Raw genomic sequence first — 25,089 nt, forward strand, 5'->3', positions numbered from 1 at the left:
AAGAGAAAAGAAATCAGAATGATTTAAATAAGAAAGTCGCAACGTAGAAAAGATGGTCTAGATCCAATGGCCCATTTGGTTGTGGGCCCAAAAGCCTTTGCCTGTGCCACTTTGTTGCAAAGGCGAAAACATGTGGCATGAGAAACTGGGAGGTTGCGTGTATAAAAAGCATAGTCTGAAGGTCGTGAAAATGAGATGGTCAGGGATCGGGGGTCTCTATTCTATTTTTACGAGAAAAACATGTGATTCCGACCGGGGATAATGGCCAAATTGTAACAGGGGGCGTGAGTAAAAGAGAGCACTTAGCAGAGGATGGTTTCGATGCATCGACCTCTGGGTTATGGGCCCAGCACGCTTCCGCTGCGCCACTCTGCTGCCATACCTCTAAAAGAGAGGGGTAGCCTATTACCCGCTGACTGTTGTTAAGACGCTAATGTGGAGGCCATCTCTGTGTTGCAATTGTCCATTTGTTGGCGGCTGTAGTTCCACGCAGTTGTTATGTTTTATCATTCTCTTCTTTTTATTGTGTTGATCAGAAGGTCCTCTAAGAAACATACTCCATTTACCATGTTGTGGCTTTTTTACGACTTTAATCAAAGTGGCGGAGCGTGGTTGTCTCTGTGGCGCAATTGGTTAGCGCGTTCGGCTGTTAACCGGAAGGTTGGTGGTTCAAGCCCACCCAGGGACGGCAGTGTCCTCTTTTTGTCTCAGTTGCATGTTACAGAAAATCCTATGGTGCCTCTCAACTTAAAGTTTCGGCCAGAAGAGGAGGGCACCGGTTGTAAGACTATTTCAACATGTACAGTGTGAAAAATTTTGAGAAGAGAAAAAAATCCCAGTGATTTGGATGACATAGTTGCAATGTAGAAAGAATGGTCCAGAGCCTTTGGCCCTCTTTGGTTGTGGGCCTAAATGTCTTTCCATGCGCCACTCTGTTTCAAAGAAGATGACACATGACATGAGAAACTGGGAGGTTCAAGCAAAGCTTGAAGGTTGTGAAAACTTTTTTTTGTCTGATAACCAAAAGGTTGGTGGTTCAAGCCCACCCAGGGATGATTGTACCCTCTTTTTGTTTCAGTTGCATGTCAGAGTTACAGAAAGTCCTACTGTGGCTCTCAACTGAGAGTTTCGGTCGGATGCCCATTTCAAATACCCAACACAAACAAGAGACCCCTCTGAAAATAGATAGAAGACGAGGGCACCGGGAGAGCATTTGTCGACAGGTTGAAACATCATCTATGAGACTAACAAAAGTTCCTTCGAGCCGGAATTGAACCAGCGACCTAAGGATTGCTGATTTTCTACTACAGTCCTCCGCTCTACCAGCTGAGCTATCGAAGGCTTGCCGAGCTGATTGTCGGGTGCTTCCTAAGCTTGCAAATGAGTTACATGAGTAGGGAAACAGAGGAGAATTGTCCCGCTCTTTGAAAAACTCGGCAAACCAAAACTTTGGAGAATACGGGCGTCGATCCCGTTACCTCTCGCATGCTAAGCGAGCGCTCTACCATTTGAGCTAATCCCCCTTCTGGCAGTCCATGTTGGGGTCCATGCTGGTTTCCATGTTGGGGTGCCTGATTCACCACAATTGTGATCATCACATACTTTTCAACCTGTAGCTTTAAGCTTTTTTTTTTTTTTTTTTTTTTTTTTTATTTAAGTGTGGATGTCTTTCTCCCGTAAAAGCAGAAGGAGCGTGGAGCTTACAGGGTGCCGGGTGGTGTAAAAGTATAGGTGAGTCGTTAGTGTACAGAGTGAAGAATTGTGGGAAGAGAAAAGAAATCAGAATGATTTAAATAAGAAAGTCGCAACGTAGAAAAGATGGTCTAGATCCAATGGCCCATTTGGTTGTGGGCCCAAAAGCCTTTGCCTGTGCCACTTTGTTGCAAAGGCGAAAACATGTGGCATGAGAAACTGGGAGGTTGCGTGTATAAAAAGCATAGTCTGAAGGTCGTGAAAATGAGATGGTCAGGGATCGGGGGTCTCTATTCTATTTTTACGAGAAAAACATGTGATTCCGACCGGGGATAATGGCCAAATTGTAACAGGGGGCGTGAGTAAAAGAGAGCACTTAGCAGAGGATGGTTTCGATGCATCGACCTCTGGGTTATGGGCCCAGCACGCTTCCGCTGCGCCACTCTGCTGCCATACCTCCAAAAGAGAGGGGTAGCCTATTACCCGCTGACTGTTGTTAAGACGCTAATGTGGAGGCCATCTCTGTGTTGCAATTGTCCATTTGTTGGCGGCTGTAGTTCCACGCAGTTGTTATGTTTTATCATTCTCTTCTTTTTATTGTGTTGATCAGAAGGTCCTCTAAGAAACATACTCCATTTACCATGTTGTGGCTTTTTTACGACTTTAATCAAAGTGGGGGAGCGTGGTTGTCTCTGTGGCGCAATTGGTTAGCGCGTTCGGCTGTTAACCGGAAGGTTGGTGGTTCAAGCCCACCCAGGGACGGCAGTGTCCTCTTTTTGTCTCAGTTGCATGTTACAGAAAATCCTATGGTGCCTCTCAACTTAAAGTTTCGGCCAGAAGAGGAGGGCACCGGTTGTAAGACCATTTCAACATGTACAGTGTGAAAAATTTTGAGAAGAGAAAAAAATCCCAGTGATTTGGATGACATAGTTGCAATGTAGAAAGAATGGTCCAGAGCCTTTGGCCCTCTTTGGTTGTGGGCCTAAATGTCTTTCCATGCGCCACTCTGTTTCAAAGAAGATGACACATGACATGAGAAACTGGGAGGTTCAAGCAAAGCTTGAAGGTTGTGAAAACTTTTTTTTGTCTGATAACCAAAAGGTTGGTGGTTCAAGCCCACCCAGGGATGATTGTACCCTCTTTTTGTTTCAGTTGCATGTCAGAGTTACAGAAAGTCCTACTGTGGCTCTCAACTGAGAGTTTCGGTCGGATGCCCATTTCAAATACCCAACACAAACAAGAGACCCCTCTGAAAATAGATAGAAGACGAGGGCACCGGGAGAGCATTTGTCGACAGGTTGAAACATCATCTATGAGACTAACAAAAGTTCCTTCGAGCCGGAATTGAACCAGCGACCTAAGGATTGCTGATTTTCTACTACAGTCCTCCGCTCTACCAGCTGAGCTATCGAAGGCTTGCCGAGCTGGTTGTCGGGTGCTTCCTAAGCTTGCAAATGAGTTACATGAGTAGGGAAACAGAGGAGAATTGTCCCGCTCTTTGAAAAACTCGGCAAACCAAAACTTTGGAGAATACGGGCGTCGATCCCGTTACCTCTCGCATGCTAAGCGAGCGCTCTACCATTTGAGCTAATCCCCCTTCTGGCAGTCCATGTTGGGGTCCATGCTGGTTTTCATGTTGGGGTGCCTGATTCACCACAATTGTGATCATCACATACTTTTCAACCTGTAGCTTTAAGCTTTTTTTTTTTTTTTTTTTTTTTTTTTATTTAAGTGTGGATGTCTTTCTCCCGTAAAAGCAGAAGGAGCGTGGAGCTTACAGGGTGCCGGGTGGTGTAAAAGTATAGGTGAGTCGTTAGTGTACAGAGTGAAGAATTGTGGGAAGAGAAAAGAAATCAGAATGATTTAAATAAGAAAGTCGCAACGTAGAAAAGATGGTCTAGATCCAATGGCCCATTTGGTTGTGGGCCCAAAAGCCTTTGCCTGTGCCACTTTGTTGCAAAGGCGAAAACATGTGGCATGAGAAACTGGGAGGTTGCGTGTATAAAAAGCATAGTCTGAAGGTCGTGAAAATGAGATGGTCAGGGATCGGGGGTCTCTATTCTATTTTTACGAGAAAAACATGTGATTCCGACCGGGGATAATGGCCAAATTGTAACAGGGGGCGTGAGTAAAAGAGAGCACTTAGCAGAGGATGGTTTCGATGCATCGACCTCTGGGTTATGGGCCCAGCACGCTTCCGCTGCACCACTCTGCTGCCATACCTCCAAAAGAGAGGGGTAGCCTATTACCCGCTGACTGTTGTTAAGACGCTAATGTGGAGGCCATCTCTGTGTTGCAATTGTCCATTTGTTGGCGGCTGTAGTTCCACGCAGTTGTTATGTTTTATCATTCTCTTCTTTTTATTGTGTTGATCAGAAGGTCCTCTAAGAAACATACTCCATTTACCATGTTGTGGCTTTTTTACGACTTTAATCAAAGTGGGGGAGCGTGGTTGTCTCTGTGGCGCAATTGGTTAGCGCGTTCGGCTGTTAACCGGAAGGTTGGTGGTTCAAGCCCACCCAGGGACGGCAGTGTCCTCTTTTTGTCTCAGTTGCATGTTACAGAAAATCCTATGGTGCCTCTCAACTTAAAGTTTCGGCCAGAAGAGGAGGGCACCGGTTGTAAGACCATTTCAACATGTACAGTGTGAAAAATTTTGAGAAGAGAAAAAAATCCCAGTGATTTGGATGACATGGTTGCAATGTAGAAAGAATGGTCCAGAGCCTTTGGCCCTCTTTGGTTGTGGGCCTAAATGTCTTTCCATGCGCCACTCTGTTTCAAAGAAGATGACACATGACATGAGAAACTGGGAGGTTCAAGCAAAGCTTGAAGGTTGTGAAAACTTTTTTTTGTCTGATAACCAAAAGGTTGGTGGTTCAAGCCCACCCAGGGATGATTGTACCCTCTTTTTGTTTCAGTTGCATGTCAGAGTTACAGAAAGTCCTACTGTGGCTCTCAACTGAGAGTTTCGGTCGGATGCCCATTTCAAATACCCAACACAAACAAGAGACCCCTCTGAAAATAGATAGAAGACGAGGGCACCGGGAGAGCATTTGTCGACAGGTTGAAACATCATCTATGAGACTAACAAAAGTTCCTTCGAGCCGGAATTGAACCAGCGACCTAAGGATTGCTGATTTTCTACTACAGTCCTCCGCTCTACCAGCTGAGCTATCGAAGGCTTGCCGAGCTGGTTGTCGGGTGCTTCCTAAGCTTGCAAATGAGTTACATGAGTAGGGAAACAGAGGAGAATTGTCCCGCTCTTTGAAAAACTCGGCAAACCAAAACTTTGGAGAATACGGGCGTCGATCCCGTTACCTCTCGCATGCTAAGCGAGCGCTCTACCATTTGAGCTAATCCCCCTTCTGGCAGTCCATGTTGGGGTCCATGCTGGTTTCCATGTTGGGGTGCCTGATTCACCACAATTGTGATCATCACATACTTTTCAACCTGTAGCTTTAAGCTTTTTTTTTTTTTTTTTTTTTTTAAGTGTGGATGTCTTTCTCCCGTAAAAGCAGAAGGAGCGTGGAGCTTACAGGGTGCCGGGTGGTGTAAAAGTATAGGTGAGTCGTTAGTGTACAGAGTGAAGAATTGTGGGAAGAGAAAAGAAATCAGAATGATTTAAATAAGAAAGTCGCAACGTAGAAAAGATGGTCTAGATCCAATGGCCCATTTGGTTGTGGGCCCAAAAGCCTTTGCCTGTGCCACTTTGTTGCAAAGGCGAAAACATGTGGCATGAGAAACTGGGAGGTTGCGTGTATAAAAAGCATAGTCTGAAGGTCGTGAAAATGAGATGGTCAGGGATCGGGGGTCTCTATTCTATTTTTACGAGAAAAACATGTGATTCCGACCGGGGATAATGGCCAAATTGTAACAGGGGGCGTGAGTAAAAGAGAGCACTTAGCAGAGGATGGTTTCGATGCATCGACCTCTGGGTTATGGGCCCAGCACGCTTCCGCTGCACCACTCTGCTGCCATACCTCCAAAAGAGAGGGGTAGCCTATTACCCGCTGACTGTTGTTAAGACGCTAATGTGGAGGCCATCTCTGTGTTGCAATTGTCCATTTGTTGGCGGCTGTAGTTCCACGCAGTTGTTATGTTTTATCATTCTCTTCTTTTTATTGTGTTGATCAGAAGGTCCTCTAAGAAACATACTCCATTTACCATGTTGTGGCTTTTTTACGACTTTAATCAAAGTGGGGGAGCGTGGTTGTCTCTGTGGCGCAATTGGTTAGCGCGTTCGGCTGTTAACCGGAAGGTTGGTGGTTCAAGCCCACCCAGGGACGGCAGTGTCCTCTTTTTGTCTCAGTTGCATGTTACAGAAAATCCTATGGTGCCTCTCAACTTAAAGTTTCGGCCAGAAGAGGAGGGCACCGGTTGTAAGACCATTTCAACATGTACAGTGTGAAAAATTTTGAGAAGAGAAAAAAATCCCAGTGATTTGGATGACATAGTTGCAATGTAGAAAGAATGGTCCAGAGCCTTTGGCCCTCTTTGGTTGTGGGCCTAAATGTCTTTCCATGCGCCACTCTGTTTCAAAGAAGATGACACATGACATGAGAAACTGGGAGGTTCAAGCAAAGCTTGAAGGTTGTGAAAACTTTTTTTTGTCTGATAACCAAAAGGTTGGTGGTTCAAGCCCACCCAGGGATGATTGTACCCTCTTTTTGTGTCAGTTGCATGTCAGAGTTACAGAAAGTCCTACTGTGGCTCTCAACTGAGAGTTTCGGTCGGATGCCCATTTCAAATACCCAACACAAACAAGAGACCCCTCTGAAAATAGATAGAAGACGAGGGCACCGGGAGAGCATTTGTCGACAGGTTGAAACATCATCTATGAGACTAACAAAAGTTCCTTCGAGCCGGAATTGAACCAGCGACCTAAGGATTGCTGATTTTCTACTACAGTCCTCCGCTCTACCAGCTGAGCTATCGAAGGCTTGCCGAGCTGGTTGTCGGGTGCTTCCTAAGCTTGCAAATGAGTTACATGAGTAGGGAAACAGAGGAGAATTGTCCCGCTCTTTGAAAAACTCGGCAAACCAAAACTTTGGAGAATACGGGCGTCGATCCCGTTACCTCTCGCATGCTAAGCGAGCGCTCTACCATTTGAGCTAATCCCCCTTCTGGCAATCCATGTTGGGGTCCATGCTGGTTTCCATGTTGGGGTGCCTGATTCACCACAATTGTGATCATCACATACTTTTCAACCTGTAGCTTTAAGCTTTTTTTTTTTTTTTTTTTTTTTAAGTGTGGATGTCTTTCTCCCGTAAAAGCAGAAGGAGCGTGGAGCTTACAGGGTGCCGGGTGGTGTAAAAGTATAGGTGAGTCGTTAGTGTACAGAGTGAAGAATTGTGGGAAGAGAAAAGAAATCAGAATGATTTAAATAAGAAAGTCGCAACGTAGAAAAGATGGTCTAGATCCAATGGCCCATTTGGTTGTGGGCCCAAAAGCCTTTGCCTGTGCCACTTTGTTGCAAAGGCGAAAACATGTGGCATGAGAAACTGGGAGGTTGCGTGTATAAAAAGCATAGTCTGAAGGTCGTGAAAATGAGATGGTCAGGGATCGGGGGTCTCTATTCTATTTTTACGAGAAAAACATGTGATTCCGACCGGGGATAATGGCCAAATTGTAACAGGGGGCGTGAGTAAAAGAGAGCACTTAGCAGAGGATGGTTTCGATGCATCGACCTCTGGGTTATGGGCCCAGCACGCTTCCGCTGCACCACTCTGCTGCCATACCTCCAAAAGAGAGGGGTAGCCTATTACCCGCTGACTGTTGTTAAGACGCTAATGTGGAGGCCATCTCTGTGTTGCAATTGTCCATTTGTTGGCGGCTGTAGTTCCACGCAGTTGTTATGTTTTATCATTCTCTTCTTTTTATTGTGTTGATCAGAAGGTCCTCTAAGAAACATACTCCATTTACCATGTTGTGGCTTTTTTACGACTTTAATCAAAGTGGGGGAGCGTGGTTGTCTCTGTGGCGCAATTGGTTAGCGCGTTCGGCTGTTAACCGGAAGGTTGGTGGTTCAAGCCCACCCAGGGACGGCAGTGTCCTCTTTTTGTCTCAGTTGCATGTTACAGAAAATCCTATGGTGCCTCTCAACTTAAAGTTTCGGCCAGAAGAGGAGGGCACCGGTTGTAAGACCATTTCAACATGTACAGTGTGAAAAATTTTGAGAAGAGAAAAAAATCCCAGTGATTTGGATGACATAGTTGCAATGTAGAAAGAATGGTCCAGAGCCTTTGGCCCTCTTTGGTTGTGGGCCTAAATGTCTTTCCATGCGCCACTCTGTTTCAAAGAAGATGACACATGACATGAGAAACTGGGAGGTTCAAGCAAAGCTTGAAGGTTGTGAAAACTTTTTTTTGTCTGATAACCAAAAGGTTGGTGGTTCAAGCCCACCCAGGGATGATTGTACCCTCTTTTTGTTTCAGTTGCATGTCAGAGTTACAGAAAGTCCTACTGTGGCTCTCAACTGAGAGTTTCGGTCGGATGCCCATTTCAAATACCCAACACAAACAAGAGACCCCTCTGAAAATAGATAGAAGACGAGGGCACCGGGAGAGCATTTGTCGACAGGTTGAAACATCATCTATGAGACTAACAAAAGTTCCTTCGAGCCGGAATTGAACCAGCGACCTAAGGATTGCTGATTTTCTACTACAGTCCTCCGCTCTACCAGCTGAGCTATCGAAGGCTTGCCGAGCTGGTTGTCGGGTGCTTCCTAAGCTTGCAAATGAGTTACATGAGTAGGGAAACAGAGGAGAATTGTCCCGCTCTTTGAAAAACTCGGCAAACCAAAACTTTGGAGAATACGGGCATCGATCCCGTTACCTCTCGCATGCTAAGCGAGCGCTCTACCATTTGAGCTAATCCCCCTTCTGGCAGTCCATGTTGGGGTCCATGCTGGTTTCCATGTTGGGGTGCCTGATTCACCACAATTGTGATCATCACATACTTTTCAACCTGTAGCTTTAAGCTTTTTTTTTTTTTTTTTTTTAAGTGTGGATGTCTTTCTCCCGTAAAAGCAGAAGGAGCGTGGAGCTTACAGGGTGCCGGGTGGTGTAAAAGTATAGGTGAGTCGTTAGTGTACAGAGTGAAGAATTGTGGGAAGAGAAAAGAAATCAGAATGATTTAAATAAGAAAGTCGCAACGTAGAAAAGATGGTCTAGATCCAATGGCCCATTTGGTTGTGGGCCCAAAAGCCTTTGCCTGTGCCACTTTGTTGCAAAGGCGAAAACATGTGGCATGAGAAACTGGGAGGTTGCGTGTATAAAAAGCATAGTCTGAAGGTCGTGAAAATGAGATGGTCAGGGATCGGGGGTCTCTATTCTATTTTTACGAGAAAAACATGTGATTCCGACCGGGGATAATGGCCAAATTGTAACAGGGGGCGTGAGTAAAAGAGAGCACTTAGCAGAGGATGGTTTCGATGCATCGACCTCTGGGTTATGGGCCCAGCACGCTTCCGCTGCACCACTCTGCTGCCATACCTCCAAAAGAGAGGGGTAGCCTATTACCCGCTGACTGTTGTTAAGACGCTAATGTGGAGGCCATCTCTGTGTTGCAATTGTCCATTTGTTGGCGGCTGTAGTTCCACGCAGTTGTTATGTTTTATCATTCTCTTCTTTTTATTGTGTTGATCAGAAGGTCCTCTAAGAAACATACTCCATTTACCATGTTGTGGCTTTTTTACGACTTTAATCAAAGTGGGGGAGCGTGGTTGTCTCTGTGGCGCAATTGGTTAGCGCGTTCGGCTGTTAACCGGAAGGTTGGTGGTTCAAGCCCACCCAGGGACGGCAGTGTCCTCTTTTTGTCTCAGTTGCATGTTACAGAAAATCCTATGGTGCCTCTCAACTTAAAGTTTCGGCCAGAAGAGGAGGGCACCGGTTGTAAGACCATTTCAACATGTACAGTGTGAAAAATTTTGAGAAGGGAAAAAAATCCCAGTGATTTGGATGACATAGTTGCAATGTAGAAAGAATGGTCCAGAGCCTTTGGCCCTCTTTGGTTGTGGGCCTAAATGTCTTTCCATGCGCCACTCTGTTTCAAAGAAGATGACACATGACATGAGAAACTGGGAGGTTCAAGCAAAGCTTGAAGGTTGTGAAAACTTTTTTTTGTCTGATAACCAAAAGGTTGGTGGTTCAAGCCCACCCAGGGATGATTGTACCCTCTTTTTGTTTCAGTTGCATGTCAGAGTTACAGAAAGTCCTACTGTGGCTCTCAACTGAGAGTTTCGGTCGGATGCCCATTTCAAATACCCAACACAAACAAGAGACCCCTCTGAAAATAGATAGAAGACGAGGGCACCGGGAGAGCATTTGTCGACAGGTTGAAACATCATCTATGAGACTAACAAAAGTTCCTTCGAGCCGGAATTGAACCAGCGACCTAAGGATTGCTGATTTTCTACTACAGTCCTCCGCTCTACCAGCTGAGCTATCGAAGGCTTGCCGAGCTGGTTGTCGGGTGCTTCCTAAGCTTGCAAATGAGTTACATGAGTAGGGAAACAGAGGAGAATTGTCCCGCTCTTTGAAAAACTCGGCAAACCAAAACTTTGGAGAATACGGGCATCGATCCCGTTACCTCTCGCATGCTAAGCGAGCGCTCTACCATTTGAGCTAATCCCCCTTCTGGCAGTCCATGTTGGGGTCCATGCTGGTTTCCATGTTGGGGTGCCTGATTCACCACAATTGTGATCATCACATACTTTTCAACCTGTAGCTTTAAGCTTTTTTTTTTTTTTTTTTTAAGTGTGGATGTCTTTCTCCCGTAAAAGCAGAAGGAGCGTGGAGCTTACAGGGTGCCGGGTGGTGTAAAAGTATAGGTGAGTCGTTAGTGTACAGAGTGAAGAATTGTGGGAAGAGAAAATAAATCAGAATGATTTAAATAAGAAAGTCGCAACGTAGAAAAGATGGTCTAGATCCAATGGCCCATTTGGTTGTGGGCCCAAAAGCCTTTGCCTGTGCCACTTTGTTGCAAAGGCGAAAACATGTGGCATGAGAAACTGGGAGGTTGCGTGTATAAAAAGCATAGTCTGAAGGTCGTGAAAATGAGATGGTCAGGGATCGGGGGTCTCTATTCTATTTTTACGAGAAAAACATGTGATTCCGACCGGGGATAATGGCCAAATTGTAACAGGGGGCGTGAGTAAAAGAGAGCACTTAGCAGAGGATGGTTTCGATGCATCGACCTCTGGGTTATGGGCCCAGCACGCTTCCGCTGCACCACTCTGCTGCCATACCTCCAAAAGAGAGGGGTAGCCTATTACCCGCTGACTGTTGTTAAGACGCTAATGTGGAGGCCATCTCTGTGTTGCAATTGTCCATTTGTTGGCGGCTGTAGTTCCACGCAGTTGTTATGTTTTATCATTCTCTTCTTTTTATTGTGTTGATCAGAAGGTCCTCTAAGAAACATACTCCATTTACCATGTTGTGGCTTTTTTACGACTTTAATCAAAGTGGGGGAGCGTGGTTGTCTCTGTGGCGCAATTGGTTAGCGCGTTCGGCTGTTAACCGGAAGGTTGGTGGTTCAAGCCCACCCAGGGACGGCAGTGTCCTCTTTTTGTCTCAGTTGCATGTTACAGAAAATCCTATGGTGCCTCTCAACTTAAAGTTTCGGCCAGAAGAGGAGGGCACCGGTTGTAAGACCATTTCAACATGTACAGTGTGAAAAATTTTGAGAAGGGAAAAAAATCCCAGTGATTTGGATGACATAGTTGCAATGTAGAAAGAATGGTCCAGAGCCTTTGGCCCTCTTTGGTTGTGGGCCTAAATGTCTTTCCATGCGCCACTCTGTTTCAAAGAAGATGACACATGACATGAGAAACTGGGAGGTTCAAGCAAAGCTTGAAGGTTGTGAAAACTTTTTTTTGTCTGATAACCAAAAGGTTGGTGGTTCAAGCCCACCCAGGGATGATTGTACCCTCTTTTTGTTTCAGTTGCATGTCAGAGTTACAGAAAGTCCTACTGTGGCTCTCAACTGAGAGTTTCGGTCGGATGCCCATTTCAAATACCCAACACAAACAAGAGACCCCTCTGAAAATAGATAGAAGACGAGGGCACCGGGAGAGCATTTGTCGACAGGTTGAAACATCATCTATGAGACTAACAAAAGTTCCTTCGAGCCGGAATTGAACCAGCGACCTAAGGGTTGCTGATTTTCTACCACAGTCCTCCGCTCTACCAGCTGAGCTATCGAAGGCTTGCCGAGCTGGTTGTCGGGTGCTTCCTAAGCTTGCAAATGAGTTACATGAGTAGGGAAACAGAGGAGAATTGTCCCGCTCTTTGAAAAATTCGGCAAACAAAAACTTTGGAGAATACGGGCGTCGATCCCGTTACCTCTCGCATGCTAAGCGAGCGCTCTACCATTTGAGCTAATCCCCCTTCTGGCAGTCCATGTTGGGGTCCATGCTGGTTTTCATGTTGGGGTGCCTGATTCACCACAATTGTGATCATCACATACTTTTCAACCTGTAGCTTTAAGCTTTTTTTTTTTTTTTTTTTTTTTTTTATTTAAGTGTGGATGTCTTTCTCCCGTAAAAGCAGAAGGAGCGTGGAGCTTACAGGGTGCCGGGTGGTGTAAAAGTATAGGTGAGTCGTTAGTGTACAGAGTGAAGAATTGTGGGAAGAGAAAATAAATCAGAATGATTTAAATAAGAAAGTCGCAACGTAGAAAAGATGGTCTAGATCCAATGGCCCATTTGGTTGTGGGCCCAAAAGCCTTTGCCTGTGCCACTTTGTTGCAAAGGCGAAAACATGTGGCATGAGAAACTGGGAGGTTGCGTGTATAAAAAGCATAGTCTGAAGGTCGTGAAAATGAGATGGTCAGGGATCGGGGGTCTCTATTCTATTTTTACGAGAAAAACATGTGATTCCGACCGGGGATAATGGCCAAATTGTAACAGGGGGCGTGAGTAAAAGAGAGCACTTAGCAGAGGATGGTTTCGATGCATCGACCTCTGGGTTATGGGCCCAGCACGCTTCCGCTGCGCCACTCTGCTGCCATACCTCCAAAAGAGAGGGGTAGCCTATTACCCGCTGACTGTTGTTAAGACGCTAATGTGGAGGCCATCTCTGTGTTGCAATTGTCCATTTGTTGGCGGCTGTAGTTCCACGCAGTTGTTATGTTTTATCATTCTCTTCTTTTTATTGTGTTGATCAGAAGGTCCTCTAAGAAACATACTCCATTTACCATGTTGTGGCTTTTTTACGACTTTAATCAAAGTGGGGGAGCGTGGTTGTCTCTGTGGTGCAATTGGTTAGCGCGTTCGGCTGTTAACCGGAAGGTTGGTGGTTCAAGCCCACCCAGGGACGGCAGTGTCCTCTTTTTGTCTCAGTTGCATGTTACAGAAAATCCTATGGTGCCTCTCAACTTAAAGTTTCGGCCAGAAGAGGAGGGCACCGGTTGTAAGACCATTTCAACATGTACAGTGTGAAAAATTTTGAGAAGAGAAAAAAATCCCAGTGATTTGGATGACATAGTTGCAATGTAGAAAGAATGGTCCAGAGCCTTTGGCCCTCTTTGGTTGTGGGCCTAAATGTCTTTCCATGCGCCACTCTGTTTCAAAGAAGATGACACATGACATGAGAAACTGGGAGGTTCAAGCAAAGCTTGAAGGTTGTGAAAACTTTTTTTTGTCTGATAACCAAAAGGTTGGTGGTTCAAGCCCACCCAGGGATGATTGTACCCTCTTTTTGTTTCAGTTGCATGTCAGAGTTACAGAAAGTCCTACTGTGGCTCTCAACTGAGAGTTTCGGTCGGATGCCCATTTCAAATACCCAACACAAACAAGAGACCCCTCTGAAAATAGATAGAAGACGAGGGCACCGGGAGAGCATTTGTCGACAGGTTGAAACATCATCTATGAGACTAACAAAAGTTCCTTCGAGCCGGAATTGAACCAGCGACCTAAGGATTGCTGATTTTCTACTACAGTCCTCCGCTCTACCAGCTGAGCTATCGAAGGCTTGCCGAGCTGGTTGTCGGGTGCTTCCTAAGCTTGCAAATGAGTTACATGAGTAGGGAAACAGAGGAGAATTGTCCCGCTCTTTGAAAAACTCGGCAAACCAAAACTTTGGAGAATACGGGCGTCGATCCCGTTACCTCTCGCATGCTAAGCGAGCGCTCTACCATTTGAGCTAATCCCCCTTCTGGCAGTCCATGTTGGGGTCCATGCTGGTTTTCATGTTGGGGTGCCTGATTCACCACAATTGTGATCATCACATACTTTTCAACCTGTAGCTTTAAGCTTTTTTTTTTTTTTTTTTTTTTTTTTTTTATTTAAGTGTGGATGTCTTTCTCCCGTAAAAGCAGAAGGAGCGTGGAGCTTACAGGGTGCCGGGTGGTGTAAAAGTATAGGTGAGTCGTTAGTGTACAGAGTGAAGAATTGTGGGAAGAGAAAATAAATCAGAATGATTTAAATAAGAAAGTCGCAACGTAGAAAAGATGGTCTAGATCCAATGGCCCATTTGGTTGTGGGCCCAAAAGCCTTTGCCTGTGCCACTTTGTTGCAAAGGCGAAAACATGTGGCATGAGAAACTGGGAGGTTGCGTGTATAAAAAGCATAGTCTGAAGGTCGTGAAAATGAGATGGTCAGGGATCGGGGGTCTCTATTCTATTTTTACGAGAAAAACATGTGATTCCGACCGGGGATAATGGCCAAATTGTAACAGGGGGCGTGAGTAAAAGAGAGCACTTAGCAGAGGATGGTTTCGATGCATCGACCTCTGGGTTATGGGCCCAGCACGCTTCCGCTGCACCACTCTGCTGCCATACCTCCAAAAGAGAGGGGTAGCCTATTACCCGCTGACTGTTGTTAAGACGCTAATGTGGAGGCCATCTCTGTGTTGCAATTGTCCATTTGTTGGCGGCTGTAGTTCCACGCAGTTGTTATGTTTTATCATTCTCTTCTTTTTATTGTGTTGATCAGAAGGTCCTCTAAGAAACATACTCCATTTACCATGTTGTGGCTTTTTTACGACTTTAATCAAAGTGGGGGAGCGTGGTTGTCTCTGTGGCGCAATTGGTTAGCGCGTTCGGCTGTTAACCGGAAGGTTGGTGGTTCAAGCCCACCCAGGGACGGCAGTGTCCTCTTTTTGTCTCAGTTGCATGTTACAGAAAATCCTATGGTGCCTCTCAACTTAAAGTTTCGGCCAGAAGAGGAGGGCACCGGTTGTAAGACCATTTCAACATGTACAGTGTGAAAAATTTTGAGAAGAGAAAAAAATCCCAGTGATTTGGATGACATAGTTGCAATGTAGAAAGAATGGTCCAGAGCCTTTGGCCCTCTTTGGTTGTGGGCCTAAATGTCTTTCCATGCGCCACTCTGTTTCAAAGAAGATGACACATGACATGAGAAACTGGGAGGTTCAAGCAAAGCTTGAAGGTTGTGAAAACTTTTTTTTGTCTGATAACCAAAAGGTTGGTGGTTCAAGCCCACCCAGGGATGATTGTACCCTCTTTTTGTTTCAGTTGCATGTCAGAGTTACAGAAAGTCCTACTGTGGCTCTCAACTGAGAGTTTCGGTCGGATGCCCATTTCAAATACCCAACACAAACAAGAGACCCCTCTGAAAATAGATAGAAGACGAGGGCACCGGGAGAGCATTTGTCGACAGGTTGAAACATCATCTATGAGACTAACAAAAGTTCCTTCGAGCCGGAATTGAACCAGCGACCTAAGGATTGCTGATTTTCTACTACAGTCCTCCGCTCTACCAGCTGAGCTATCGAAGGCTTGCCGAGCTGGTTGTCGGGTGCTTCCTAAGCTTGCAAATGAGTTACATGAGTAGGGAAACAGAGGAGAATTGTCCCGCTCTTTGAAAAACTCGGCAAACCAAAACTTTGGAGAATACGGGCGTCGATCCCGTTACCTCTCGCATGCTAAGCGAGCGCTCTACCATTTGAGCTAATCCCCCTTCTGGCAGTCCATGTTGGGGTCCATGCTGGTTTCCATGTTGGGGTGCCTGATTCACCACAATTGTGATCATCACATACTTTTCAACCTGTAGCTTTAAGCTTTTTTTTTTTTTTTTTTTTTTTTTTTATTTAAGTGTGGATGTCTTTCTCCCATAAAAGCAGAAGGAGCGTGGAGCTTACAGGGTGCCGGGTGGTGTAAAAGTATAGGTGAGTCGTTAGTGTACAGAGTGAAGAATTGTGGGAAGAGAAAAGAAATCAGAATGATTTAAATAAGAAAGTCGCAACGTAGAAAAGATGGTCTAGATCCAATGGCCCATTTGGTTGTGGGCCCAAAAGCCTTTGCCTGTGCCACTTTGTTGCAAAGGCGAAAACATGTGGCATGAGAAACTGGGAGGTTGCGTGTATAAAAAGCATAGTCTGAAGGTCGTGAAAATGAGATGGTCAGGGATCGGGGGTCTCTATTCTATTTTTACGAGAAAAACATGTGATTCCGACCGGGGATAATGGCCAAATTGTAACAGGGGGCGTGAGTAAAAGAGAGCACTTAGCAGAGGATGGTTTCGATGCATCGACCTCTGGGTTATGGGCCCAGCACGCTTCCGCTGCGCCACTCTGCTGCCATACCTCCAAAAGAGAGGGGTAGCCTATTACCCGCTGACTGTTGTTAAGACGCTAATGTGGAGGCCATCTCTGTGTTGCAATTGTCCATTTGTTGGCGGCTGTAGTTCCACGCAGTTGTTATGTTTTATCATTCTCTTCTTTTTATTGTGTTGATCAGAAGGTCCTCTAAGAAACATACTCCATTTACCATGTTGTGGCTTTTTTACGACTTTAATCAAAGTGGGGGAGCGTGGTTGTCTCTGTGGCGCAATTGGTTAGCGCGTTCGGCTGTTAACCGGAAGGTTGGTGGTTCAAGCCCACCCAGGGACGGCAGTGTCCTCTTTTTGTCTCAGTTGCATGTTACAGAAAATCCTATGGTGCCTCTCAACTTAAAGTTTCGGCCAGAAGAGGAGGGCACCGGTTGTAAGACCATTTCAACATGTACAGTGTGAAAAATTTTGAGAAGAGAAAAAAATCCCAGTGATTTGGATGACATAGTTGCAATGTAGAAAGAATGGTCCAGAGCCTTTGGCCCTCTTTGGTTGTGGGCCTAAATGTCTTTCCATGCGCCACTCTGTTTCAAAGAAGATGACACATGACATGAGAAACTGGGAGGTTCAAGCAAAGCTTGAAGGTTGTGAAAACTTTTTTTTGTCTGATAACCAAAAGGTTGGTGGTTCAAGCCCACCCAGGGATGATTGTACCCTCTTTTTGTTTCAGTTGCATGTCAGAGTTACAGAAAGTCCTACTGTGGCTCTCAACTGAGAGTTTCGGTCGGATGCCCATTTCAAATACCCAACACAAACAAGAGACCCCTCTGAAAATAGATAGAAGACGAGGGCACCGGGAGAGCATTTGTCGACAGGTTGAAACATCATCTATGAGACTAACAAAAGTTCCTTCGAGCCGGAATTGAACCAGCGACCTAAGGATTGCTGATTTTCTACTACAGTCCTCCGCTCTACCAGCTGAGCTATCGAAGGCTTGCCGAGCTGGTTGTCGGGTGCTTCCTAAGCTTGCAAATGAGTTACATGAGTAGGGAAACAGAGGAGAATTGTCCCGCTCTTTGAAAAACTCGGCAAACCAAAACTTTGGAGAATACGGGCGTCGATCCCGTTACCTCTCGCATGCTAAGCGAGCGCTCTACCATTTGAGCTAATCCCCCTTCTGGCAGTCCATGTTGGGGTCCATGCTGGTTTCCATGTTGGGGTGCCTGATTCACCACAATTGTGATCATCACATACTTTTCAACCTGTAGCTTTAAGCTTTTTTTTTTTTTTTTTTTTTTTTTTTATTTAAGTGTGGATGTCTTTCTCCCATAAAAGCAGAAGGAGCGTGGAGCTTACAGGGTGCCGGGTGGTGTAAAAGTATAGGTGAGTCGTTAGTGTACAGAGTGAAGAATTGTGGGAAGAGAAAAGAAATCAGAATGATTTAAATAAGAAAGTCGCAACGTAGAAAAGATGGTCTAGATCCAATGGCCCATTTGGTTGTGGGCCCAAAAGCCTTTGCCTGTGCCACTTTGTTGCAAAGGCGAAAACATGTGGCATGAGAAACTGGGAGGTTGCGTGTATAAAAAGCATAGTCTGAAGGTCGTGAAAATGAGATGGTCAGGGATCGGGGGTCTCTATTCTATTTTTACGAGAAAAACATGTGATTCCGACCGGGGATAATGGCCAAATTGTAACAGGGGGCGTGAGTAAAAGAGAGCACTTAGCAGAGGATGGTTTCGATGCATCGACCTCTGGGTTATGGGCCCAGCACGCTTCCGCTGCGCCACTCTGCTGCCATACCTCCAAAAGAGAGGGGTAGCCTATTACCCGCTGACTGTTGTTAAGACGCTAATGTGGAGGCCATCTCTGTGTTGCAATTGTCCATTTGTTGGCGGCTGTAGTTCCACGCAGTTGTTATGTTTTATCATTCTCTTCTTTTTATTGTGTTGATCAGAAGGTCCTCTAAGAAACATACTCCATTTACCATGTTGTGGCTTTTTTACGACTTTAATCAAAGTGGGGGAGCGTGGTTGTCTCTGTGGCGCAATTGGTTAGCGCGTTCGGCTGTTAACCGGAAGGTTGGTGGTTCAAGCCCACCCAGGGACGGCAGTGTCCTCTTTTTGTCTCAGTTGCATGTTACAGAAAATCCTATGGTGCCTCTCAACTTAAAGTTTCGGCCAGAAGAGGAGGGCACCGGTTGTAAGACCATTTCAACATGTACAGTGTGAAAAATTTTGAGAAGAGAAAAAAATCCCAGTGATTTGGATGACATAGTTGCAATGTAGAAAGAATGGTCCAGAGCCTTTGGCCCTCTTTGGTTGTGGGCCTAAATGTCTTTCCATGCGCCACTCTGTTTCAAAGAAGATGACACATGACATGAGAAACTGGGAGGTTCAAGCAAAGCTTGAAGGTTGTGAAAACTTTTTTTTGTCTGATAACCAAAAGGTTGGTGGTTCAAGCCCACCCAGGGATGATTGTACCCTCTTTTTGTTTCAGTTGCATGTCAGAGTTACAGAAAGTCCTACTGTGGCTCTCAACTGAGAGTTTCGGTCGGATGCCCATTTCAAATACCCAACACAAACAAGAGACCCCTCTGAAAATAGATAGAAGACGAGGGCACCGGGAGAGCATTTGTCGACAGGTTGAAACATCATCTATGAGACTAACAAAAGTTCCTTCGAGCCGGAATTGAACCAGCGACCTAAGGATTGCTGATTTTCTACTACAGTCCTCCGCTCTACCAGCTGAGCTATCGAAGGCTTGCCGAGCTGGTTGTCGGGTGCTTCCTAAGCTTGCAAATGAGTTACATGAGTAGGGAAACAGAGGAGAATTGTCCCGCTCTTTGAAAAACTCGGCAAACCAAAACTTTGGAGAATACGGGCGTCGATCCCGTTACCTCTCGCATGCTAAGCGAGCGCTCTACCATTTGAGCTAATCCCCCTTCTGGCAGTCCATGTTGGGGTCCATGCTGGTTTTCATGTTGGGGTGCCTGATTCACCACAATTGTGATCATCACATACTTTTCAACCTGTAGCTTTAAGCTTTTTTTTTTTTTTTTTTTTTTTTTTTTTTATTTAAGTGTGGATGTCTTTCTCCCGTAAAAGCAGAAGGAGCGTGGAGCTTACAGGGTGCCGGGTGGTGTAAAAGTATAGGTGAGTCGTTAGTGTACAGAGTGAAGAATTGTGGGAAGAGAAAATAAATCAGAATGATTTAAATAAGAAAGTCGCAACGTAGAAAAGATGGTCTAGATCCAATGGCCCATTTGGTTGTGGGCCCAAAAGCCTTTGCCTGTGCCACTTTGTTGCAAAGGCGAAAACATGTGGCATGAGAAACTGGGAGGTTGCGTGTATAAAAAGCATAGTCTGAAGGTCGTGAAAATGAGATGGTCAGGGATCGGGGGTCTCTATTCTATTTTTACGAGAAAAACATGTGATTCCGACCGGGGATAATGGCCAAATTGTAACAGGGGGCGTGAGTAAAAGAGAGCACTTAGCAGAGGATGGTTTCGATGCATCGACCTCTGGGTTATGGGCCCAGCACGCTTCCGCTGCACCACTCTGCTGCCATACCTCCAAAAGAGAGGGGTAGCCTATTACCCGCTGACTGTTGTTAAGACGCTAATGTGGAGGCCATCTCTGTGTTGCAATTGTCCATTTGTTGGCGGCTGTAGTTCCACGCAGTTGTTATGTTTTATCATTCTCTTCTTTTTATTGTGTTGATCAGAAGGTCCTCTAAGAAACATACTCCATTTACCATGTTGTGGCTTTTTTACGACTTTAATCAAAGTGGGGGAGCGTGGTTGTCTCTGTGGCGCAATTGGTTAGCGCGTTCGGCTGTTAACCGGAAGGTTGGTGGTTCAAGCCCACCCAGGGACGGCAGTGTCCTCTTTTTGTCTCAGTTGCATGTTACAGAAAATCCTATGGTGCCTCTCAACTTAAAGTTTCGGCCAGAAGAGGAGGGCACCGGTTGTAAGACCATTTCAACATGTACAGTGTGAAAAATTTTGAGAAGAGAAAAAAATCCCAGTGATTTGGATGACATAGTTGCAATGTAGAAAGAATGGTCCAGAGCCTTTGGCCCTCTTTGGTTGTGGGCCTAAATGTCTTTCCATGCGCCACTCTGTTTCAAAGAAGATGACACATGACATGAGAAACTGGGAGGTTCAAGCAAAGCTTGAAGGTTGTGAAAACTTTTTTTTGTCTGATAACCAAAAGGTTGGTGGTTCAAGCCCACCCAGGGATGATTGTACCCTCTTTTTGTTTCAGTTGCATGTCAGAGTTACAGAAAGTCCTACTGTGGCTCTCAACTGAGAGTTTCGGTCGGATGCCCATTTCAAATACCCAACACAAACAAGAGACCCCTCTGAAAATAGATAGAAGACGAGGGCACCGGGAGAGCATTTGTCGACAGGTTGAAACATCATCTATGAGACTAACAAAAGTTCCTTCGAGCCGGAATTGAACCAGCGACCTAAGGATTGCTGATTTTCTACTACAGTCCTCCGCTCTACCAGCTGAGCTATCGAAGGCTTGCCGAGCTGGTTGTCGGGTGCTTCCTAAGCTTGCAAATGAGTTACATGAGTAGGGAAACAGAGGAGAATTGTCCCGCTCTTTGAAAAACTCGGCAAACCAAAACTTTGGAGAATACGGGCGTCGATCCCGTTACCTCTCGCATGCTAAGCGAGCGCTCTACCATTTGAGCTAATCCCCCTTCTGGCAGTCCATGTTGGGGTCCATGCTGGTTTCCATGTTGGGGTGCCTGATTCACCACAATTGTGATCATCACATACTTTTCAACCTGTAGCTTTAAGCTTTTTTTTTTTTTTTTTTTTTTTTTTTTATTTAAGTGTGGATGTCTTTCTCCCATAAAAGCAGAAGGAGCGTGGAGCTTACAGGGTGCCGGGTGGTGTAAAAGTATAGGTGAGTCGTTAGTGTACAGAGTGAAGAATTGTGGGAAGAGAAAAGAAATCAGAATGATTTAAATAAGAAAGTCGCAACGTAGAAAAGATGGTCTAGATCCAATGGCCCATTTGGTTGTGGGCCCAAAAGCCTTTGCCTGTGCCACTTTGTTGCAAAGGCGAAAACATGTGGCATGAGAAACTGGGAGGTTGCGTGTATAAAAAGCATAGTCTGAAGGTCGTGAAAATGAGATGGTCAGGGATCGGGGGTCTCTATTCTATTTTTACGAGAAAAACATGTGATTCCGACCGGGGATAATGGCCAAATTGTAACAGGGGGCGTGAGTAAAAGAGAGCACTTAGCAGAGGATGGTTTCGATGCATCGACCTCTGGGTTATGGGCCCAGCACGCTTCCGCTGCGCCACTCTGCTGCCATACCTCCAAAAGAGAGGGGTAGCCTATTACCCGCTGACTGTTGTTAAGACGCTAATGTGGAGGCCATCTCTGTGTTGCAATTGTCCATTTGTTGGCGGCTGTAGTTCCACGCAGTTGTTATGTTTTATCATTCTCTTCTTTTTATTGTGTTGATCAGAAGGTCCTCTAAGAAACATACTCCATTTACCATGTTGTGGCTTTTTTACGACTTTAATCAAAGTGGGGGAGCGTGGTTGTCTCTGTGGCGCAATTGGTTAGCGCGTTCGGCTGTTAACCGGAAGGTTGGTGGTTCAAGCCCACCCAGGGACGGCAGTGTCCTCTTTTTGTCTCAGTTGCATGTTACAGAAAATCCTATGGTGCCTCTCAACTTAAAGTTTCGGCCAGAAGAGGAGGGCACCGGTTGTAAGACCATTTCAACATGTACAGTGTGAAAAATTTTGAGAAGAGAAAAAAATCCCAGTGATTTGGATGACATAGTTGCAATGTAGAAAGAATGGTCCAGAGCCTTTGGCCCTCTTTGGTTGTGGGCCTAAATGTCTTTCCATGCGCCACTCTGTTTCAAAGAAGATGACACATGACATGAGAAACTGGGAGGTTCAAGCAAAGCTTGAAGGTTGTGAAAACTTTTTTTTGTCTGATAACCAAAAGGTTGGTGGTTCAAGCCCACCCAGGGATGATTGTACCCTCTTTTTGTTTCAGTTGCATGTCAGAGTTACAGAAAGTCCTACTGTGGCTCTCAACTGAGAGTTTCGGTCGGATGCCCATTTCAAATACCCAACACAAACAAGAGACCCCTCTGAAAATAGATAGAAGACGAGGGCACCGGGAGAGCATTTGTCGACAGGTTGAAACATCATCTATGAGACTAACAAAAGTTCCTTCGAGCCGGAATTGAACCAGCGACCTAAGGATTGCTGATTTTCTACTACAGTCCTCCGCTCTACCAGCTGAGCTATCGAAGGCTTGCCGAGCTGGTTGTCGGGTGCTTCCTAAGCTTGCAAATGAGTTACATGAGTAGGGAAACAGAGGAGAATTGTCCCGCTCTTTGAAAAACTCGGCAAACCAAAACTTTGGAGAATACGGGCGTCGATCCCGTTACCTCTCGCATGCTAAGCGAGCGCTCTACCATTTGAGCTAATCCCCCTTCTGGCAGTCCATGTTGGGGTCCATGCTGGTTTCCATGTTGGGGTGCCTGATTCACCACAATTGTGATCATCACATACTTTTCAACCTGTAGCTTTAAGCTTTTTTTTTTTTTTTTTTTTTTTTTTATTTAAGTGTGGATGTCTTTCTCCCATAAAAGCAGAAGGAGCGTGGAGCTTACAGGGTGCCGGGTGGTGTAAAAGTATAGGTGAGTCGTTAGTGTACAGAGTGAAGAATTGTGGGAAGAGAAAAGAAATCAGAATGATTTAAATAAGAAAGTCGCAACGTAGAAAAGATGGTCTAGATCCAATGGCCCATTTGGTTGTGGGCCCAAAAGCCTTTGCCTGTGCCACTTTGTTGCAAAGGCGAAAACATGTGGCATGAGAAACTGGGAGGTTGCGTGTATAAAAAGCATAGTCTGAAGGTCGTGAAAATGAGATGGTCAGGGATCGGGGGTCTCTATTCTATTTTTACGAGAAAAACATGTGATTCCGACCGGGGATAATGGCCAAATTGTAACAGGGGGCGTGAGTAAAAGAGAGCACTTAGCAGAGGATGGTTTCGATGCATCGACCTCTGGGTTATGGGCCCAGCACGCTTCCGCTGCGCCACTCTGCTGCCATACCTCCAAAAGAGAGGGGTAGCCTATTACCCGCTGACTGTTGTTAAGACGCTAATGTGGAGGCCATCTCTGTGTTGCAATTGTCCATTTGTTGGCGGCTGTAGTTCCACGCAGTTGTTATGTTTTATCATTCTCTTCTTTTTATTGTGTTGATCAGAAGGTCCTCTAAGAAACATACTCCATTTACCATGTTGTGGCTTTTTTACGACTTTAATCAAAGTGGGGGAGCGTGGTTGTCTCTGTGGCGCAATTGGTTAGCGCGTTCGGCTGTTAACCGGAAGGTTGGTGGTTCAAGCCCACCCAGGGACGGCAGTGTCCTCTTTTTGTCTCAGTTGCATGTTACAGAAAATCCTATGGTGCCTCTCAACTTAAAGTTTCGGCCAGAAGAGGAGGGCACCGGTTGTAAGACCATTTCAACATGTACAGTGTGAAAAATTTTGAGAAGAGAAAAAAATCCCAGTGATTTGGATGACATAGTTGCAATGTAGAAAGAATGGTCCAGAGCCTTTGGCCCTCTTTGGTTGTGGGCCTAAATGTCTTTCCATGCGCCACTCTGTTTCAAAGAAGATGACACATGACATGAGAAACTGGGAGGTTCAAGCAAAGCTTGAAGGTTGTGAAAACTTTTTTTTGTCTGATAACCAAAAGGTTGGTGGTTCAAGCCCACCCAGGGATGATTGTACCCTCTTTTTGTTTCAGTTGCATGTCAGAGTTACAGAAAGTCCTACTGTGGCTCTCAACTGAGAGTTTCGGTCGGATGCCCATTTCAAATACCCAACACAAACAAGAGACCCCTCTGAAAATAGATAGAAGACGAGGGCACCGGGAGAGCATTTGTCGACAGGTTGAAACATCATCTATGAGACTAACAAAAGTTCCTTCGAGCCGGAATTGAACCAGCGACCTAAGGATTGCTGATTTTCTACTACAGTCCTCCGCTCTACCAGCTGAGCTATCGAAGGCTTGCCGAGCTGGTTGTCGGGTGCTTCCTAAGCTTGCAAATGAGTTACATGAGTAGGGAAACAGAGGAGAATTGTCCCGCTCTTTGAAAAACTCGGCAAACCAAAACTTTGGAGAATACGGGCGTCGATCCCGTTACCTCTCGCATGCTAAGCGAGCGCTCTACCATTTGAGCTAATCCCCCTTCTGGCAGTCCATGTTGGGGTCCATGCTGGTTTCCATGTTGGGGTGCCTGATTCACCACAATTGTGATCATCACATACTTTTCAACCTGTAGCTTTAAGCTTTTTTTTTTTTTTTTTTTTTTTTTTTTTAAGTGTGGATGTCTTTCTCCCGTAAAAGCAGAAGGAGCGTGGAGCTTACAGGGTGCCGGGTGGTGTAAAAGTATAGGTGAGTCGTTAGTGTACAGAGTGAAGAATTGTGGGAAGAGAAAAGAAATCAGAATGATTTAAATAAGAAAGTCGCAACGTAGAAAAGATGGTCTAGATCCAATGGCCCATTTGGTTGTGGGCCCAAAAGCCTTTGCCTGTGCCACTTTGTTGCAAAGGCGAAAACATGTGGCATGAGAAACTGGGAGGTTGCGTGTATAAAAAGCATAGTCTGAAGGTCGTGAAAATGAGATGGTCAGGGATCGGGGGTCTCTATTCTATTTTTACGAGAAAAACATGTGATTCCGACCGGGGATAATGGCCAAATTGTAACAGGGGGCGTGAGTAAAAGAGAGCACTTAGCAGAGGATGGTTTCGATCCATCGACCTCTGGGTTATGGGCCCAGCACGCTTCCGCTGCACCACTCTGCTGCCATACCTCCAAAAGAGAGGGGTAGC

The 25,089-nt window shown here is 45.5% G+C and overlaps 29 non-coding genes across 29 annotated transcripts; 13 read left to right on the top strand and 16 right to left on the bottom strand.

Annotated features, from left to right (window-relative positions):
• The first annotated feature begins 614 nt into the window (after positions 1-614).
• Positions 615-688, top strand: TRNAN-GUU (transfer RNA asparagine (anticodon GUU)). The gene has a single exon. It is a non-coding gene; the product is annotated as a tRNA-Asn (tRNA).
• Positions 689-1,255: 567 nt separating this feature from the next.
• Positions 1,256-1,341, bottom strand: TRNAY-GUA (transfer RNA tyrosine (anticodon GUA)). Its single transcript is given in 2 exon segments — positions 1,256-1,291; positions 1,305-1,341. It is a non-coding gene; the product is annotated as a tRNA-Tyr (tRNA).
• A 1,039-nt stretch (positions 1,342-2,380) lies between these two features.
• TRNAN-GUU (transfer RNA asparagine (anticodon GUU)) lies at positions 2,381-2,454 on the top strand. Its single transcript has one exon. It is a non-coding gene; the product is annotated as a tRNA-Asn (tRNA).
• A 567-nt stretch (positions 2,455-3,021) lies between these two features.
• Positions 3,022-3,107, bottom strand: TRNAY-GUA (transfer RNA tyrosine (anticodon GUA)). The gene is given in 2 exon segments: positions 3,022-3,057; positions 3,071-3,107. It is a non-coding gene; the product is annotated as a tRNA-Tyr (tRNA).
• A 1,039-nt stretch (positions 3,108-4,146) lies between these two features.
• TRNAN-GUU (transfer RNA asparagine (anticodon GUU)) lies at positions 4,147-4,220 on the top strand. Its single transcript has one exon. It is a non-coding gene; the product is annotated as a tRNA-Asn (tRNA).
• Positions 4,221-4,787: 567 nt separating this feature from the next.
• TRNAY-GUA (transfer RNA tyrosine (anticodon GUA)) lies at positions 4,788-4,873 on the bottom strand. Its single transcript is given in 2 exon segments — positions 4,788-4,823; positions 4,837-4,873. It is a non-coding gene; the product is annotated as a tRNA-Tyr (tRNA).
• A 1,031-nt stretch (positions 4,874-5,904) lies between these two features.
• TRNAN-GUU (transfer RNA asparagine (anticodon GUU)) lies at positions 5,905-5,978 on the top strand. Its single transcript has one exon. It is a non-coding gene; the product is annotated as a tRNA-Asn (tRNA).
• A 567-nt stretch (positions 5,979-6,545) lies between these two features.
• TRNAY-GUA (transfer RNA tyrosine (anticodon GUA)) lies at positions 6,546-6,631 on the bottom strand. The gene is given in 2 exon segments: positions 6,546-6,581; positions 6,595-6,631. It is a non-coding gene; the product is annotated as a tRNA-Tyr (tRNA).
• Positions 6,632-7,662: 1,031 nt separating this feature from the next.
• TRNAN-GUU (transfer RNA asparagine (anticodon GUU)) lies at positions 7,663-7,736 on the top strand. Its single transcript has one exon. It is a non-coding gene; the product is annotated as a tRNA-Asn (tRNA).
• Positions 7,737-8,303: 567 nt separating this feature from the next.
• On the bottom strand, positions 8,304-8,389 carry TRNAY-GUA (transfer RNA tyrosine (anticodon GUA)). Its single transcript is given in 2 exon segments — positions 8,304-8,339; positions 8,353-8,389. It is a non-coding gene; the product is annotated as a tRNA-Tyr (tRNA).
• A 109-nt stretch (positions 8,390-8,498) lies between these two features.
• On the bottom strand, positions 8,499-8,571 carry TRNAA-AGC (transfer RNA alanine (anticodon AGC)). Its single transcript has one exon. It is a non-coding gene; the product is annotated as a tRNA-Ala (tRNA).
• Positions 8,572-9,417: 846 nt separating this feature from the next.
• TRNAN-GUU (transfer RNA asparagine (anticodon GUU)) lies at positions 9,418-9,491 on the top strand. The gene has a single exon. It is a non-coding gene; the product is annotated as a tRNA-Asn (tRNA).
• A 567-nt stretch (positions 9,492-10,058) lies between these two features.
• On the bottom strand, positions 10,059-10,144 carry TRNAY-GUA (transfer RNA tyrosine (anticodon GUA)). The gene is given in 2 exon segments: positions 10,059-10,094; positions 10,108-10,144. It is a non-coding gene; the product is annotated as a tRNA-Tyr (tRNA).
• Positions 10,145-10,253: 109 nt separating this feature from the next.
• On the bottom strand, positions 10,254-10,326 carry TRNAA-AGC (transfer RNA alanine (anticodon AGC)). The gene has a single exon. It is a non-coding gene; the product is annotated as a tRNA-Ala (tRNA).
• An 845-nt stretch (positions 10,327-11,171) lies between these two features.
• Positions 11,172-11,245, top strand: TRNAN-GUU (transfer RNA asparagine (anticodon GUU)). The gene has a single exon. It is a non-coding gene; the product is annotated as a tRNA-Asn (tRNA).
• A 567-nt stretch (positions 11,246-11,812) lies between these two features.
• TRNAH-GUG (transfer RNA histidin (anticodon GUG)) lies at positions 11,813-11,898 on the bottom strand. Its single transcript is given in 2 exon segments — positions 11,813-11,848; positions 11,862-11,898. It is a non-coding gene; the product is annotated as a tRNA-His (tRNA).
• A 1,679-nt stretch (positions 11,899-13,577) lies between these two features.
• Positions 13,578-13,663, bottom strand: TRNAY-GUA (transfer RNA tyrosine (anticodon GUA)). The gene is given in 2 exon segments: positions 13,578-13,613; positions 13,627-13,663. It is a non-coding gene; the product is annotated as a tRNA-Tyr (tRNA).
• A 1,041-nt stretch (positions 13,664-14,704) lies between these two features.
• TRNAN-GUU (transfer RNA asparagine (anticodon GUU)) lies at positions 14,705-14,778 on the top strand. The gene has a single exon. It is a non-coding gene; the product is annotated as a tRNA-Asn (tRNA).
• A 567-nt stretch (positions 14,779-15,345) lies between these two features.
• On the bottom strand, positions 15,346-15,431 carry TRNAY-GUA (transfer RNA tyrosine (anticodon GUA)). The gene is given in 2 exon segments: positions 15,346-15,381; positions 15,395-15,431. It is a non-coding gene; the product is annotated as a tRNA-Tyr (tRNA).
• A 1,039-nt stretch (positions 15,432-16,470) lies between these two features.
• TRNAN-GUU (transfer RNA asparagine (anticodon GUU)) lies at positions 16,471-16,544 on the top strand. Its single transcript has one exon. It is a non-coding gene; the product is annotated as a tRNA-Asn (tRNA).
• A 567-nt stretch (positions 16,545-17,111) lies between these two features.
• TRNAY-GUA (transfer RNA tyrosine (anticodon GUA)) lies at positions 17,112-17,197 on the bottom strand. Its single transcript is given in 2 exon segments — positions 17,112-17,147; positions 17,161-17,197. It is a non-coding gene; the product is annotated as a tRNA-Tyr (tRNA).
• A 1,039-nt stretch (positions 17,198-18,236) lies between these two features.
• On the top strand, positions 18,237-18,310 carry TRNAN-GUU (transfer RNA asparagine (anticodon GUU)). Its single transcript has one exon. It is a non-coding gene; the product is annotated as a tRNA-Asn (tRNA).
• A 567-nt stretch (positions 18,311-18,877) lies between these two features.
• On the bottom strand, positions 18,878-18,963 carry TRNAY-GUA (transfer RNA tyrosine (anticodon GUA)). Its single transcript is given in 2 exon segments — positions 18,878-18,913; positions 18,927-18,963. It is a non-coding gene; the product is annotated as a tRNA-Tyr (tRNA).
• Positions 18,964-20,005: 1,042 nt separating this feature from the next.
• TRNAN-GUU (transfer RNA asparagine (anticodon GUU)) lies at positions 20,006-20,079 on the top strand. The gene has a single exon. It is a non-coding gene; the product is annotated as a tRNA-Asn (tRNA).
• A 567-nt stretch (positions 20,080-20,646) lies between these two features.
• On the bottom strand, positions 20,647-20,732 carry TRNAY-GUA (transfer RNA tyrosine (anticodon GUA)). Its single transcript is given in 2 exon segments — positions 20,647-20,682; positions 20,696-20,732. It is a non-coding gene; the product is annotated as a tRNA-Tyr (tRNA).
• Positions 20,733-21,772: 1,040 nt separating this feature from the next.
• TRNAN-GUU (transfer RNA asparagine (anticodon GUU)) lies at positions 21,773-21,846 on the top strand. Its single transcript has one exon. It is a non-coding gene; the product is annotated as a tRNA-Asn (tRNA).
• Positions 21,847-22,413: 567 nt separating this feature from the next.
• Positions 22,414-22,499, bottom strand: TRNAY-GUA (transfer RNA tyrosine (anticodon GUA)). Its single transcript is given in 2 exon segments — positions 22,414-22,449; positions 22,463-22,499. It is a non-coding gene; the product is annotated as a tRNA-Tyr (tRNA).
• A 1,038-nt stretch (positions 22,500-23,537) lies between these two features.
• On the top strand, positions 23,538-23,611 carry TRNAN-GUU (transfer RNA asparagine (anticodon GUU)). The gene has a single exon. It is a non-coding gene; the product is annotated as a tRNA-Asn (tRNA).
• Positions 23,612-24,178: 567 nt separating this feature from the next.
• On the bottom strand, positions 24,179-24,264 carry TRNAY-GUA (transfer RNA tyrosine (anticodon GUA)). The gene is given in 2 exon segments: positions 24,179-24,214; positions 24,228-24,264. It is a non-coding gene; the product is annotated as a tRNA-Tyr (tRNA).
• Between the last annotated feature and the right edge of the window lie 825 nt (positions 24,265-25,089).

The sequence above is a fragment of the Rhinoderma darwinii genome, unplaced genomic scaffold, assembly GCF_050947455.1.
Source record: "Rhinoderma darwinii isolate aRhiDar2 unplaced genomic scaffold, aRhiDar2.hap1 Scaffold_674, whole genome shotgun sequence".
NCBI lineage: Eukaryota > Metazoa > Chordata > Amphibia > Anura > Rhinodermatidae > Rhinoderma > Rhinoderma darwinii.